Below are 16,860 nucleotides of genomic sequence, written 5' to 3'. Positions count from 1 at the left end.
GTGAGTATATTATTATGTAATATACAATATAAATATATGGTATGCGTGTAATAGAGATGAGACAGTTTGGTCACCAGCGGGGGGGGGGGGGGGAGGACGAGTAGTGTGGAGACGGGCCACGCAAAAAAGGTGCCGGAATGTCGTCGTGTTTTCTTTTGAAAAATATTACGTGTCGTGTTTCATATGCGCGCGCATGCATATTATAATATTATAATAATATGTGTGATATGATGCAGTTTATATTATATATGATACGAGTAGAGCGACTGACTATGAGAATTCTCTTTGGCGAGTGTGTTTTTTTACTTTTGTAATTACCTTACGGGTTTGCGGACGATCGACGGGTTCCGAGAGAAAAAAATAACATAATGTGCAATTTTTCTCCTAAAATCTCATGCATTATTGTTTTATACCCATCAGTAGGTATATATAGTTTGAGCTTCGGGTAGGTTTTCACGAGGCGTTTCCACGCGTTATAAGCGTTCATAGTTATTGTATTCTTTATCTGTTTTGGCCCAAAAAGAGAAACTCGTTTTATCTACACGAATATGAATGAAAAGGGTAAATTCGCAGTCCGAAATGGTACCGCCCGAAAACGATTAAGATTAACGTAAAACGCACCGCTATATTATTGTATTGTAATAATATATATTATTATTATTATTTTATGCATAAATAGCTGATAACGCGTTGCAAGCATGTTATATTCGAAAACTGGCCATAATGTTTTCAATTTAATCGTAGGTATGACATGACAATAAATTCGAGCGATCAATTAAAAGTAATTACACGTCTCCATCGTGTATAATATTACACTATAATTTAGACGCATAGTTATAGTACTGAAGTATTATCGTAGTACTCTAATTACGACATAACTATTTACGTAGATTTTCAGACGTAATATTATTATGCAGTGTATGTCAAATGATTTCATGTAGGTACTCAGGAGCATAGTTCATGGGATTTGAACATTTAAATGGGGATTCTAATTAAATTTGTATAAAACCACAAAAACTTTACTTTGTCTTTTAAATGTAATAAAAATTAATAGGTAATTATTGATAAACTGTGTGTAATAAAATATTTTACTATATTTTTTTATTTTTTCATCCGTCTAAAACTATATCAGCCATTAGTTTTTTCACATTTTTATATACAAAGCTTATACATCTGTAACATTTTAATTTTCGTTATCTACCTTATTTTAAACGTCAGCCCCTTTTTAGAACTTTAGATGAATGATAACTTCTCCCCCCCCCCCCCCATATCAACCAGATGTTCAATGGCGCTTATGCTATTAATGAGGTGTAAGGAATAACCTTTGGCTGGTAGCTAATGTGTACCTATAAATATAAGTTTCCATTTTTCAACCCAATTTTTCGAAATCAATTTCGTCCGCCACATACGTTCCTATAAACTTATCAATGTGTATATTTTAATATAAGTGACAATCGATACTGCATAATATTAAATACACATAATATATTATTAGATATTTGATGTGACATTATGACGAAAGATTTTGTTCACAATTTTTTTGATTTTCGAGCTTCATATTATGAATAGACGATGGAATTATATACCGGTCAACGCCGACAGCTTGGCATAGAATTAAAATCATGAGACACATATATACATACAAACGCTAATTGCAAATACCATCAAAAAACCTCGCTCGGCTTAAAATCAATATTGCATAACTGTTTTTGTCCAAAAGTGTATACATGTGAGCTGGCACATGCACTTATAGTACAGTGTATACGGTATAGACTATATAGGTACCTCATAGTGTTATAACTACCTACCTACTGTTTTAAACAGTGAGTAAAAAGCAAAACAATACATTATTATAAAATGTCGAGTGGGTACCTACATTCGTTTTAGTTTCATTTCTGCAGTGACTCTTGACAACCCCGACAGGCTTTGATTGAACAGCTCACTAGCTAGTATTTTATTGTTAAACGGGTCGCGAGTATAATAATAATAATAATATATAGGCGACGCAGCAGTCTTTGCCGAGGAAATATGAAATTGAACAGACCGTAACGCCAGACGTATATTAAAATTATAATTTGTTCGTCACAGGGTACCGCGTTCGTGCATTTTACACAATACAATATAATATTATGCACGCGTATGTATAGTTATTCTGCTGTGATTAGCTGCTCTATTCACTCTGTATACGTACAATAATATAATATATGTAAGTGCACACTACTACACATGTCATGCTATATTTATAATGCATTGAAGTATGATATGTATACAGAGTCTTTCATCAAGCACCCCACCCCCATTTTTCTTTTAATAAGAAATCAATATTAAATTATGATTTTTATAATTTTTAATCAGTGTATTGTTTAAAAAAATAAAAAGATGTTAATTTAATATTTTTGTATAGAGTCCAATTAGTTCCCCACAACTAGCCAATACTCTATTAACCCTTTCAGACTAGCTTACAACCTTGGTCTTATGGAATGAATGTTCCAACACTCGATGGTAGATAAGGGCTAAGTATGGATCGTTCCTCTCTAAGATTTTAATTATTTTATAGATATTTTATTACTTTACTACAATTTCACTATGGTTTTAATACTTTTATCTCTCTATTCCGAAGCTTATAGACCCCCCTCCTATTCCGAAATGATTTTGTTGAGGTTACAGCCTTGTATCAGAACCTATACTAGTAGTTCACCTTCCCTTAAATAAACATTTTCTTTAGCCACTGCGGCTATACACTATAGTATATGCTATAGCCTATAGGATAGAGATGGTCCGATGCCACACTAATAAGCATTAAGCACCGTAAGGAATCGATGGTATTCTAAAAACCTGTGTAAATGTTGAACATTTTGCAATTGAAATACATATTGTGTTAACAGTTATTATCTTATTATCTTAAAATACTCTTATGACAAAACACGATCGCTAAATATTAGTACTTCGTACTCACCTATAAGAACGGGTAATTAGTTATTACTAATTACCATTGTCATATAACAATCATAGGCCATAACATTATATTATTATGTGTCTTAAAGCAAATGTTCGTTAGTTTGTACGATTGTACTTACGTTTTCGTGAGTATACCTATATCTGCAGTATGTTATCGTTGCATATAATACGCTTTCAGTAATGCAATGTTAGAGACAATGTTATTCAAACGCTTTTCTTGATAAACATTGTTTTTATCTTATTACAATAATCATAATCACAATATTATGTTTATTAATCAGGTGGTGCTCGTCTGATGCAAGAATAAACTGGATACATAATTTATATCCTAGCAATGCTAAGGTAGAATGGTTTATATAGATACTCAAATGTGTACATTATAGTCCACCTTAAACAATTCAACAATATTTTTTTTATAATAATATGCTATAATTATATCACGTTACCGTATTATATATTATAATACAATAAATATTAATAATACATGATTCAAACGGGAGTATTACGTGCTCTTGTCCCGTGGCCAAATATTCAAACGAGAGCGTATTTCAATATATATATACTCTATATGCGTATACTATATCGTTTTCTATAGATATAGTCATATAGACTATACTTAATCGTCTTAAGTGTATTTTAATCTCTCGAACTTAACCTTATAGCTTTACCGTACGTGTCCCAATTTTACTATTTACATTTATACAATATAATATACAAACGTTTGGTACAAAATACTCCTTGCAGGCGCCCTGTAATACTGGTTCGATTATGTGTATCAATCATATATAACGTATAATATTATTATATAGGTATTATAGTGATAATGATAGTTATTGTTATGAATAATATCTGTATCGAACTTTATTGCATTTAATCTTTTTTTAAATTTAATTTTATTCATCCATAGTATGTTAACTATAAATAATTGTACGACTTTACGAATTCCTTTAATTTACAAAGCTTAAAAAAAAATCATATTGATAAGTATTATTTTTTTAAATTTTGACGAGTTGTGAACTGTGGAGTAAAATGGCAATAATTGTGGTCCAATATTACTCCTCTCGTCTAAACTTTAAATTCTTACTAATAAAAAATCAACTATATTTTGTACGATTTTAGATGATGTTTAAATCTTCTAACCTTCTTATTATTTTTATATATACTTCCGGATTTAAAACAAAAAATTGATTATTATTATTATGTAGTGTATATCCAGTTAAACGAATCACTCGTTTTGTACTGTATATAAAATATAAGGTACAATATATTTACAGTTTATACTTTGATGAGGTAACATATATATTATTTCAATTTCCTCTGCAGTGCGGATTTTTCCGAGCCGTAGAAAAAAATATCATCGAATGGTTTTTGAAAAATACACTCACTGCAGCTGCAATTGCATCCAGAGCCAAAAATGTTCTAATCCCTTGAAAACCGAAATACTTGTTCAAACGTTTGGCGAAAACTTATTATATTATTATATTATATTATTGTTTTTATATCATTTTATTATGTTATATTATTATAACTAATTGCAGCGTGAAGTGGTGGAACTGTTTTTTGGCTATTCATTGTTCATCGGTTAAATAATAAGAATTAATAATTTATCGTATAATAATGTATCAACCAACGAGACCTAATGACAAAAATATGAAAATTCGTATACTAGTCACAAAAATCGTTCAGAAATCTATAAACCAAGCCTGGTAAGCGGAGTGCCTGAGATCGTCAAACCGTGGAGTGCATGACAAATTGCTCGGCTTAAGAATAAATTTCAAACTGAGCGTAATGTATATTATATTATATAATATTCTTTACTGCTCATCCGACTCCGCTGTCGTAATGTCCCATGCGTAGACATCTGCAGGCAGAGTAGAGTCGCGGTTTTTTTTGCTTTTGATTCTCGCCAATACCGTGGTGTTAAATTACAACAATAATAATAATAATAATAATATTTTAATTATAATGTATATTGTATGGCGTTGATCGCGGCGGGCGTAGAACACGGACGGTCGTGCTTTCGAAGAGACAGAGATTAATGGCCCAAGTGAAAAGTTGTTACATATTATTATTGTAATTATTATTATTTTCTCACACGAGTGACGCGTGTGTCTCTACATTCATGTAGGTATTATACGCGCACTCGTAATATTTATTTATGATCTTAAAAAAGGACTAGTGTTGTGGTGCTCATATAATATTGTCATATAAACTTGCGACCATGAAGAACATTTCCCACCCCCTTCCTCCCCAGGTTCGTCGAGTGAAAATAATAATAATTTGGGGCCGACTACAAACTGCGAGCAAACAGTAATTTAAAATATATTAATATTTAAAATTCACGCCAGTTCGTATTATATTTATTTTATTATCAGACGAAATTAATAGGTATACTAGCAAAATGTCAACAAATAAAAATGTCCTAGGTAATAATTTGTTCAAAAACTGGAGATAAATATTAACTAATAGCTAATTTTTTGCATAGTTTACATCCCCAATATCATATTTTATAGTGAGTTTTATAGTTTTAAAATATTTATGTATTCGAATAATAATTTAATACATTTTGATATTATTTTTTGGTAGTATATTAAAGTATTATAGTATTATATTCAATATAATTTTTTTATTCAATTACACATTTTTTTTTTAAATTCTATAAAACTTATAACATTAAATTATCTTGTACTTTTTACCATTACAAGTTGTCATTGAAACAAAATTATGGTGACCTATCATCGTATTGTTTTGGTTTTCCTACAATATTAAATATAACAAACACTCTATGTATAACTATGACGTATAAAATACAATGTTATTGGTCAATTGTCATTTTTACATTCGTCTGACTCTGTTTTCCATTCTGTTTAGTGTGTATGAATATACGTAAAAAATCTGTAAAACGTCCTCCGACAATACTATAATATTAATTCATTGTCAAATACGCAAGCGGTTCGCCAACGCATTTACCCGACTGCAGTACACTTATCGAATGATATCGAAACTACATTTTTATATAAAAGTATAATGTTAAATATTGTTCTTCGTCAAAAAATAAAATAAAAAATGAAAAATATTACTGACAAAAGAAAAAGAAAATTTATAAATATTTTCAAATGTATAATCAGTGACCAGCGTTAAGAGTAAAATAATTTAAAACTGGTTTTGAAATTAAAAAATTGAAAGAGACAATGTATTATATATAACTTACCATAGCCCAAAATTATAGAGTCTGTCGTATTTATTTCATGTATTTAATCGGCCGTTATAACTATTAACTATATACAATATATTATATAGTGTATACTATTAATAGTTTCTGCAGTAGCATGCAGCTGCACTTATCATATTATAAACTCTGCAATCAACTATAAGGACCTTCATTCGCGGCTGTTCAAATTGAGCGACACAGTTGGCGGATGCAATGCGCATTGCATAAAAACATCGAGCAATCCTAGTCGTTTTTTTTTACCAACATCCTAGATCTCGTGTAAAAATGTTTTTATATTTTTAGTTGAGACAAACCGAATCAATCTACAACAATTGCCAATTGGTATCGTATATTGATTTGAGTCGAGTTAATATTAGGTACCTATTTTATGTACAATATGATTATCATTTATCATTTATATTGTCGTGTTTCTCGAGTGCTGGAGCAAAAAATAGATTTAACGTAAACCGTTTTTTGGACTCTTTGTGGTTATGATCGATAGGCTATATCGATATTAAGTATAAATCTGGGAATTCAGAGTCTCGGAGACTTTCGAGTTTAGAAGCTATTTCTATTATGTATTGTTTATTTTTAATTTATCAGTCTCTATAAAAAAACTTAAAATATTATATGTGTTTTATATGTATTTTAATAACTTTTTTTGATGACTGGTATGTAATTTTTGTTTGTGTGACATAGAATATTTAGGTGCATGTTTTGTGGGTAGGTCTTTTTTTTTATTTGTATATCCACCATTTCATTTGGAATGGATCTGTAACGTTTGCTGAATAATTCGAAAGTCATTGTTGGATTATAGGTGAGGACTGGGAAGGAAGAGAGGGTTGGTAGAGGCAATTTATATTCTGTAAGACTCGACAAGGTGATGACAATAGTTACGAAAACTACCAAGTATCCAAAATTACCTAAACTTGAATTCTATTTTTTTTTACATTTGTTGTTTGATACTTTTTAATTCACACTTAAAATCGCAATGCCCGGAATACACGACGGTTTAGTTTTTACTTTTTAGTCCTCTAACAGCGTCGTGGTTTTGGGACAGTTATATTATACTTATACGTATAGGTACATTTCATATCGACAAACCATCAACAATTTAGTCAATATTATTATATAGCCTAAAAAAATTTCATAACAACAACGAATTTCTGAGTCATTGGAATATCGGTAGAGAGGATTATCGGGGGGGGGGGCTAAATATATTATTGCCTATATTCATATATAGTATGTATAAATTCGATTACGCATTTGTACTCTACATATGAAATTTATGTATACTGGACACAATTTGGATCCCGGCAACGTGATGATTGTTATGTATTATTATCATTACGATCATCATCATTATTATTTATTAACAGTATTACATTATATATTACTCGGTATCATGGGTGCTCTGTGATCGGTGGTAATAATATACATAGATATAGGGTTCGCCGACCGACGACACGGACTTTTCACCCTCGTGCGGATTATTGGTTGAAGTTTTAATGAAAAGGAATAAGTGGATAAGTGGATTTTATAAGATTATTCACTATGGACGCGTCACGCGTAATATGTATCGTAGGCCATGTTGTTATTACACCAGAAACGAAACTTACAAATTATTATATTATTATCGGACTAAATATTAATATGGGTCTTGTATTAGGTACATATTATAAGTATAGGTGTGGAGTGATCCATAATATGACCATATACATTCTACACTAATCCTTTTTTCTGTATTTTTGAAAAAGATAATTTATGTTCAATGTTTATGTAGTTTTAACTGCTTCAGATATTTATAATATATCATTTTTAGTAAAAAAATTAATTTAATATCATAAGGAGGAATGGTTTTTAATTTTTTTAAAGACAACATATATTTTTATATTTAATGAACGGTAAAAAAAGTTTTTCTAAAAGTTTGAGAGTATTCTTATCAAATTTCGAATAAATTGTATTTGGGAGCATTTAAAGTTTAACGGAGCAAAATAACAATAACATAAAACTTTTGGTTCACTATTGTTCCACTTGTCTAAACTTTAATTAATAATCAATAAAAACCATTTTTATTCAATATTAAATAGGTATTATTTTTTTTAGGTTTTTTCTAAGGTACTTACTTCATACTTCAATCAATGTATAATGTATATTTTATACATATGTGCGAATATACGAGTACTTTTGCATAAAAAAAATGTTCAGGCGCAAAAAATGAACTTATAAATTTTATAAGTGTAGGTACCCGCAGTAAAACTAGATCAAACTGCTAGACTGTTGTAATGCGTTATAATATACCTATACAGTTTAATGCGGCTTTTATACACAGCTGCAGTATATCAGGGGCGACCAAACTATTTCGAGTAACGTCGGCCGAGACTAGAGTATTTTCCTTCACGATTGACTTAAACATTAAGAGTAATACATAGTGATATAGTATATTGCTTTATAATAATTCAATCATAATATATTGTTTAATATTCAATTTAAATACATACTACAATGTGACTAGGTAATTACACTGAGAAAAATCTCATGTGCGGGGTAGTAATTATATACATTTCAAAATAAACATTAATCAGTAGCGTAATGTTCAAGTAAGCAGTTAAAGAGTAATGGAGTATAGGCTAAGAACTCATAGGGTGATTTACCAACAAGTCCATCCCCATTTGTTCCTTTAGCAATGAATTTATTAAAATCCTGATTTTTGGAAATTTCAAATAATATACTCGGGATAATTTTTTCAAATTCTTGAATTTTTTTGGTATTTTTTTTCTTTACATCATCTTTTGGAACAGTAAAAATTCGTAATCTTAAACTTTAATAGTAGTCTATGATAGACAATTTTTTCCAGTATGTACTTTTGAGAGGAGTGGTCAAAAGTAAAAAATGTTCAGTAACTACTTTTTTTAAATATTTGTTATAAAAACATGATGGACAAACGAGAATATAACATTTCATGCTAAACCTCCAGTTTTTAAAATAATTGTAATTATTTTTTTTTTTTAAATTTAGAAATGCTTATGCATTGAGTAACAGCTAGTACATTCAGACTGAATAATGTTCACTAAACATTAATAGTTAATACAAATATCCTATAGGCATGTTTCTTTCAAAATATTTTAACTCTTTACTGCTATTTTCGATTTATGTTTGATAACATTTTGTTGTTATTATTATATTCAAAGAAGTAAATAGGAATCTATAAAAAAAAATGCCGTCAAGATATAGGTATACTACGTAGTATGTGGTAAAAATAAATTGTCATCGAGTTTTATTATAAAAAAAAAAAAAAATAGAAAGAAAAATCGAAGTTTACAAGATAGTAAAATACATCAGGCCCAACAAATCGCACCGGTAAACACGCGTGGTAATGATATTCTAACATTAGTATTATAATATATTGCAGCACTCTGCATATCATTATACTAAATTTTAAATTATAATATTATCAAGCGGGAATCGGAACATCACATACACATACTTCGGGAAAGTATATGCATAATTAAATCCCACGGTGGCAGTTTACAAACGGCGTTATACCGACGTGCTATAATACACCCATTTAGATATAGGGTATGTTTATAATATAGTAAAATATGACTTTTATCACGATCGATTTCGATTTCAAACATTTTTAGCACGAATTTTTGCATATTTATCGTATAGTAGTAGGTACCGTAATAGTAGTAATAGTTGTAGTACCTATGTATAGTAGCTAACTCGCTGTGCCATCAACGAGTGATGCAGTTATGTTATTATTTTTATTTATTAAGATTTAAGATATAGTACGCGTTTGGATTTTTAACGAGCATACTATATACTCGTTCTTATATATTTTGTCGTACAGAGTCATACAGATTTTGAGTTATAAAATGTGTGAGCAATATTCTTGACGGACTCAATCGGACAGGAAATCGATCTGCAATTACAAAGTTATTAATAATTTGGGAGACGAAAGGACAGTTTTTAGTCTACGACGCCGAAAAAACTAAGTGTGTGTATACGGATAGACGGCAATCTGCATACCATTCCGCAGACATCAACAGCATCCAAATCGGTCCCGTATACAAGAAACGGGAGATTGAAAATTCCGTACCAGCTACGAAATTATGTATGGGTGAAATAAGATTGTGATTACTTTTCGGTTAGGGTTACGACGCATTTCTAGCAAACGATACATTTTCGACTACCGCAATCTTTAACATCAAAGACCTCAGCGATCAACTTCCGCTTTAAACCGGGCTAGGAATTCAGTCCCTTGGCGACTCTCCGACGACAACATCCGGTGAGCCGGCCAGCCAGTGCTTCCAGACGAATCTTAGTAGATCCTGCAGTGACCATATACTTCCGGTCAGAAGTGCCAGCCTTCACCGGTGCTCCCACTACCCACTTATTTTATAAATCAGTGCATACCTATATGGGTTGTAAGCTGATGCATTTGAATATTTATTACAAAATGTTTATATCATAGATTCCAATATTATTTTCGGTGCACATAATATCATTATAAATTCGTGTTACATTCGTGTGAGCACATATTGTTGTTTTTGTATTGAACACAATAATTAACTTACATTGACAAGTTTGGAATCCATTTCAAAAGATTTTTAGCGAAATGAGCTCACTATTATTTTACCTCATAATTCGTCTTATATCCAAGTTTTCAATTTTTTTTTACATAAACTTCTATTTTCCACAATAATTTCATACATAATTAATAGGCACATTTTAGTATGCGCTCCATGTTCGTCTTAAAATTGTTAATATACTATTATATATAGTGATAAGTATGTATAGGTACTGACGTACTGAGGCTATATTCGTGTATTTTATCAAATGGCCAATGATAACACTTGACATATCGTATACATGCATTTTATAGCATAACATAAATTGAATATTTTTTTTTAAATAATAGACCAGTAAAATTCTTCAGTGGAGCAAAAAAAAATCCAGATGTAATAATTGAAAGTTCAATAGTTAATATAAAAAAAACCGAACAATCTATTACATAATGTAAACTTTGGATTTTTTGAGGACACAATGCAACAACAAGAGTTGTAAGTTTCTAATTTCAACCCAAAACATACCTAGTTAGGCGATTGGACGTGTGTGACGATTTAATGTTTGTACGACCAAAGCTAGTATAATAGAACGACAGGGAAATCATGTTTACTGCAAATTGCTCGAGTACTATAAGTGGCTTAGACAGTTTGGAGTAAACTTTACACTATTCTCTTTTAAGATTTTCAGCAGAAAATGATCATGCACCAATGGTTTGAATCGACAAATAGCTAAGCAATCATATCTATGGGCTATAAGCAATCCAAACGTTTATCGAGTTGTTCAGTGATGCGAATCCATTTCCAACATCGAATATTCAATATTTAAATAAAATAATTTGATCTATTGATTTTTTGTTTTTAAATTCCAAAAATGGTCTCTATAATATCATATACTGGTCTAGATGATTTTTCTGTTGCCCAAACTATTACCACTGCATACGAACATACTATTATGTCATTATATTGATTATGATAATATACTAATTATATTAATAATATTAATACGAATAGGTACGACGACTGCATAATATATAAAAAAATTCGGGTAAAATACAACGTCGTTTATGGTGAAATCGACGACAGTCTGTTATTAATAACATGTTCGTACTATATATTCTACTTATACTTGGCTACTTATACACTAATTTCCGCAGTATTCATTACACACCTTGTCCTTACCAGAAGGTCAGGATTAAAAATCATGTTGCGAGTTGTGACGATCAATGATCGTAAACAGTTTCCCGCTCTATTTCGCTATCAAAACGACCGACACAGCCACGCAGCATAGGTATATATGCCGATGGAATTCACATCCCACACGCACAATAAAATACGCATTGTGTCATTTAGTGTATAGTTAGTGATTCATAAAATACAACAATAATCGGTTTTGTACTGAGCTAGGTCATAGTGTTATTATATCGGTAGACGTAGGTCCGTGATGTATACAATATTATAGGTAGGTATAATATTGTGTTACGGTTAGGTTATATTGACGTTGGCCGGTTTACTGCACACCGCATATTTTTAGAAAATGTCAAAAAGAACGAAGCCTCCACCATATTATATTATTATTTCTCTCGCAGCGTTTTAGAAAAAAAAAATAAAGGTTAATCGAATAAAACACGACGACGGTTCGTAAATAAAACAACTCCTATACATGCCGCCTATACATGTGTGTGTGTGTGTGTGTGTAATACTATAATATACGCCATCGGTCTGATAAAAAAATCGACGCACGTTTACTCCGATGGTATTAATAATACATATATACATACCTATACGATACAGTACTGCACACTGCGTCTGCCAATATATTGAATATATACACCACTCACTATATATCGGTGCAAGCGAATAGTGAAAAATCCATAAAAGAGACTTTATACAACTAATAATATATGATATTATGTAGGTCCTCTACCTATATTATTATTATTATTATTATTCGAACCGGCAGTGAGAGATAATTCGATATATATTTTTTTTTGTACATACATATATAACAATGCGACCAGCGACGGTCGCTACAGATGCGAGACGAAAGGGGTGCGTTTCCATCTGATGATGTGCGTAATGGATAGATTTATCTTCTTTTTTTGTCATTCTCTTAACGAACTCGCCGTCTATCAGTTGATTGCGGTTTCGATTTGTTTCCTCCGCAACACGCGAGCTTTTCGCCGACAAAGACGAGACTTTTATACCTGATATATAATATGTATTATATATTATATTGTATACACAAATCCGACATTGCGACGTAGTAGGTGAACCATCTACCTATATACCTATCGTATTATCTATGCCTACCTATAACAATAATAATAAACAAAACAAAATATTGAGAATACACACAGACTTTGGGTAAATAAATTCATGTTTTACTTATCGTTCATGATACCTTTATTTTTTTATATTAGTATTATATACAAATGAATTAGAAATATTAAGAATAGGAGCAATGTTTCTGCAGGTTTTCAATTTTGTAGCTCGTTCAATATCAACTTCAATACTGTACATTTTCATCTATTTATTTTTGTTAATTTATTTTTACAGAGTACACCGTGTGAAAAACAACGTTGCAGGCTGCTGGAATTAAAAAGCATACTAAATAATAGATAAATGATTAACAAAAGGGTCAACAATATAACATATTAAAGATAGCAATACCTATTTATATATGTGTACAGAAATTCACAGAATTTACAATCTGCGTGTACACAAAATTAGTTTATACCTTAAATGGATATTCCCAATACCCAATGAAAATGGCGCTCTTCAGGACCACCTGCAACATTAAATCTACTCCTAAATCCTAATTTGGCAATGGGCCTTTAAGCACTATAATGTGTGCGGACAACCAACTACTGCACCCATTGAGAAAACCCCAGGACCAAATCCACATCATAGCATTGAAATTAAAAAAAAATTGTCATACACATTTTAGCATGTATTTGCACTGCCGTGGTAACAGGCAATAATCATAATATACCGCCGAATATTCATACTCGGATTCATCTTGGTTATTAGTACTCCCGGTAAAAATTTTCCAGGATATATACACCCCTCGCCACAAATTATTTAGGTAACAGGGGTACAATTATTATCCTAGGAAATTTTTCCTGGGACTCGGGAGTATTATTAACCTAGAAAAATCATATCCCCAGGGATATGATTCCCCTGCTATACTAAATATTGATTAAGAACAAATTTTGAAACTCCTAGTTTTTCGTGTCAGGGTGGGGGCTGAGGATACTTGCGAATTTAGTCAATGGATTTTGCGAACCAATGGATAAGAATAGAGTTTCGGGACCGACCATGCAAATACATTGCTAATTAAACATGCTAAATTTTAACATTCTAATGCGGAGGAGGTTCTGGGGACAGATTACGTCGAAATAGGTGTAGTGTGTACTTCGGATTTCATATTCATTCACCCGTCAAAAGAAGCGATTTTCCACAATCAATAACCAACCAATGAGCACCGGTTATTCAACACGCGCTTAAATTGTCGTAATACAACAAAACCTAAAGGCTAAACAGTAGAACAATATTCTAAAAGTCCAAGAGACCTACACCTGGAGTAACCAATGAATACTTAGAAAGTCATTATAAGCGCTTCCCAGATCTACAGCGAAAAAACGATCAGTGGCAGCAGAATCTTGGCTGCAAACACCGATCTCGTATCGAAAGTATACCACAAAATAAAAACAAATCCAAATTAATTTGAATGCCTACAACCACTGTGGTCTGATGAACCGTTTTTTTTTTCTCGTTCAAATGTTATTTCAGCTCTTCCCCTTGGCTTAGAAAAACAAGCACAATAAATTGTTTAACTAGTGATTAAGTTTAATAAAGTGTTTTTCATGATAAACAATTGATTTTGTAATTCTTTTTAGTTCTAACAACTGACGTTTGTATATACATAAATTGATAAATATATTATATACATATATTTCTGCATTCGTATATATAGGTGAGCTATTTGTGGGCCTCAAAGATTTTTTTATAAAATTGGTGGTCCGCACAACTAAAAAGGTTGGGAACCGCTGATATATCATATAATATTATGAAGGTATATAATAGGTACCTACTTATTAGGTATGTAGTACGACTTCGCGTGTTGACGGTGATGCACAACGCAGGACGATCGAAATAATGACGACCGGAAACGGAAATATAACAACAACAATAATAATAATAATAGTTATTAGAATGTTAATAATTGTAATGATTAAAATGATTAATAATATTATTTAGTGGCAACTCGACACCGTAAAAAACGCGTTTAATGTATTGCCGAGTTATACGGAGTTAAAAACATCGAAAATCCTTCTCGTGAAAACACATCAGTCTCGTCTGCACGACTATACAGTATACACATTATTAATAATTATTTTATATCGCATGTTCGTTGGGGGTTTTAAGTACTGTTTTAACTGTTTTAAGATTACACGTGTGCACGACTGTTTACGGCTATCACTTCGTATAAATATAATATTATATTAAATCGGGGTTTTAACTCGATGCAGCTGCTCACCCCGAATTACTCGTGTACTTATATATTGGTAATATACCGGTAAAACCGGAGAGCTATATAATTCCGAGAAACTCTGCGGAGAACCGCTATTTGCAACGATAATAATGTATTATAATTATGCAATTCACTATTATAATTTGACTTGAGTTAATTATCTTCATTAACTTGCCCACCTTTGAGTAGGTACCTAATACCTATATCTATTAATATAATAATACAATACATATTTTATTGTACCTACTTGGAAATTAAAAAAAAATCAAATTATACTCTATAAATGGCCGATTTCACAACAGTCCATGGCAGTGGTTTTCAACCTTTTCGGTTCACGGCACACAAAGTTATACATCACAAGTTATCGCGGCACACTCACGCGCTTGACAACCACAGCAGCTTCAACAACTTCGCCGGAGTCAATAATTATCGCCACAAGCCTACACAAGAATATTCTCGCGGCACACCGGTTGAGAACCACTGGTCTATGGTATATCGTACACATAATATTATATAAGTAATACGAGTGCCATAAGTTTCCTTTTCATTTCACTCCCAGCTCGCCCTCAAAACTATATCGAACTCGGCGGCAATGCCAAAGGCCCTTGGGCGACTCACTTAGCTCACTGAGAGCCCCAAACATAAACTTGCGGTGAAGCACCGCACTCGGCCGCGACAAGACACCACCAAAACCGAAGACGAACGATACGTAGACGGTGACGAGTAGGTATTGTCATCGCAAAAAAGCTCGTACGGCACGACGAGCCCCAGAATAGAATCGACGATGGACAAGCAGTGCTCTCAGTATAACTATAGTTTAAAATTAAGTACTTACAAGAGACTATTTTTGGTAAAATGATGAGCAATTAGAGACCAAACTTAGCAATGTCGCAATGAATAATACCAGGAATAGTGTGACAAAAATTAATCACATGTTATTTACGATATACCTACTCATAATTTATTTTAGTAGTGAGAAATACCAAAAGTAATAACTAATAATGAATAATAAATTACCTACTAAATTAACGACGAATCATGATCTAAGCACAGAATAGATTAATTTAATTTAATTTAATTTAATTTAATCTATTCTGTGATCTAAGTATATTTTCTAGTGTCTAAAGTGTATTTTAATTCATGATTAGGTACCACATAATAACAGCATTGTTCTGTGAATTTTGCGATCTCGACAGAAATCGTTAAAATTTCGTATAAACAAGACTTCTTCCACCAGGTTCAACGATAATGTATTGTCCGTTATATAAATGTTACTCTCATATATTAATTATACTTAAAATGTTTGCCTGGAAATGAATATAATGTATACAGCGTGTTTCTGAAATGGACGAGGTAACTAGTATAGGTATGCGCTCTGCGGCCTGCGCGGTGACCCAATGAAAATTTTTTTCTCTCTTCAAAATCTGGGTTTATTCAATTTATTTTTAGAACATTACCTTAAATGTAAAAATAAATACTCAAGTTGTATTTTTTGCAAAACTCAAATGAATCGAGGTGCCACTTTCGCGCTTGTCGAGCGTTTTTCACTCTTGAATCGCCGATTTAAAAAAAAAATGATTTGTATG

The sequence above is a fragment of the Myzus persicae genome, unplaced genomic scaffold (genome assembly GCF_001856785.1).
Source record: "Myzus persicae strain clone G006 unplaced genomic scaffold, MPER_G0061.0, whole genome shotgun sequence".
Lineage (NCBI taxonomy): Eukaryota > Metazoa > Arthropoda > Insecta > Hemiptera > Aphididae > Myzus > Myzus persicae.
This window is presented reverse-complemented; position numbering follows the sequence as displayed.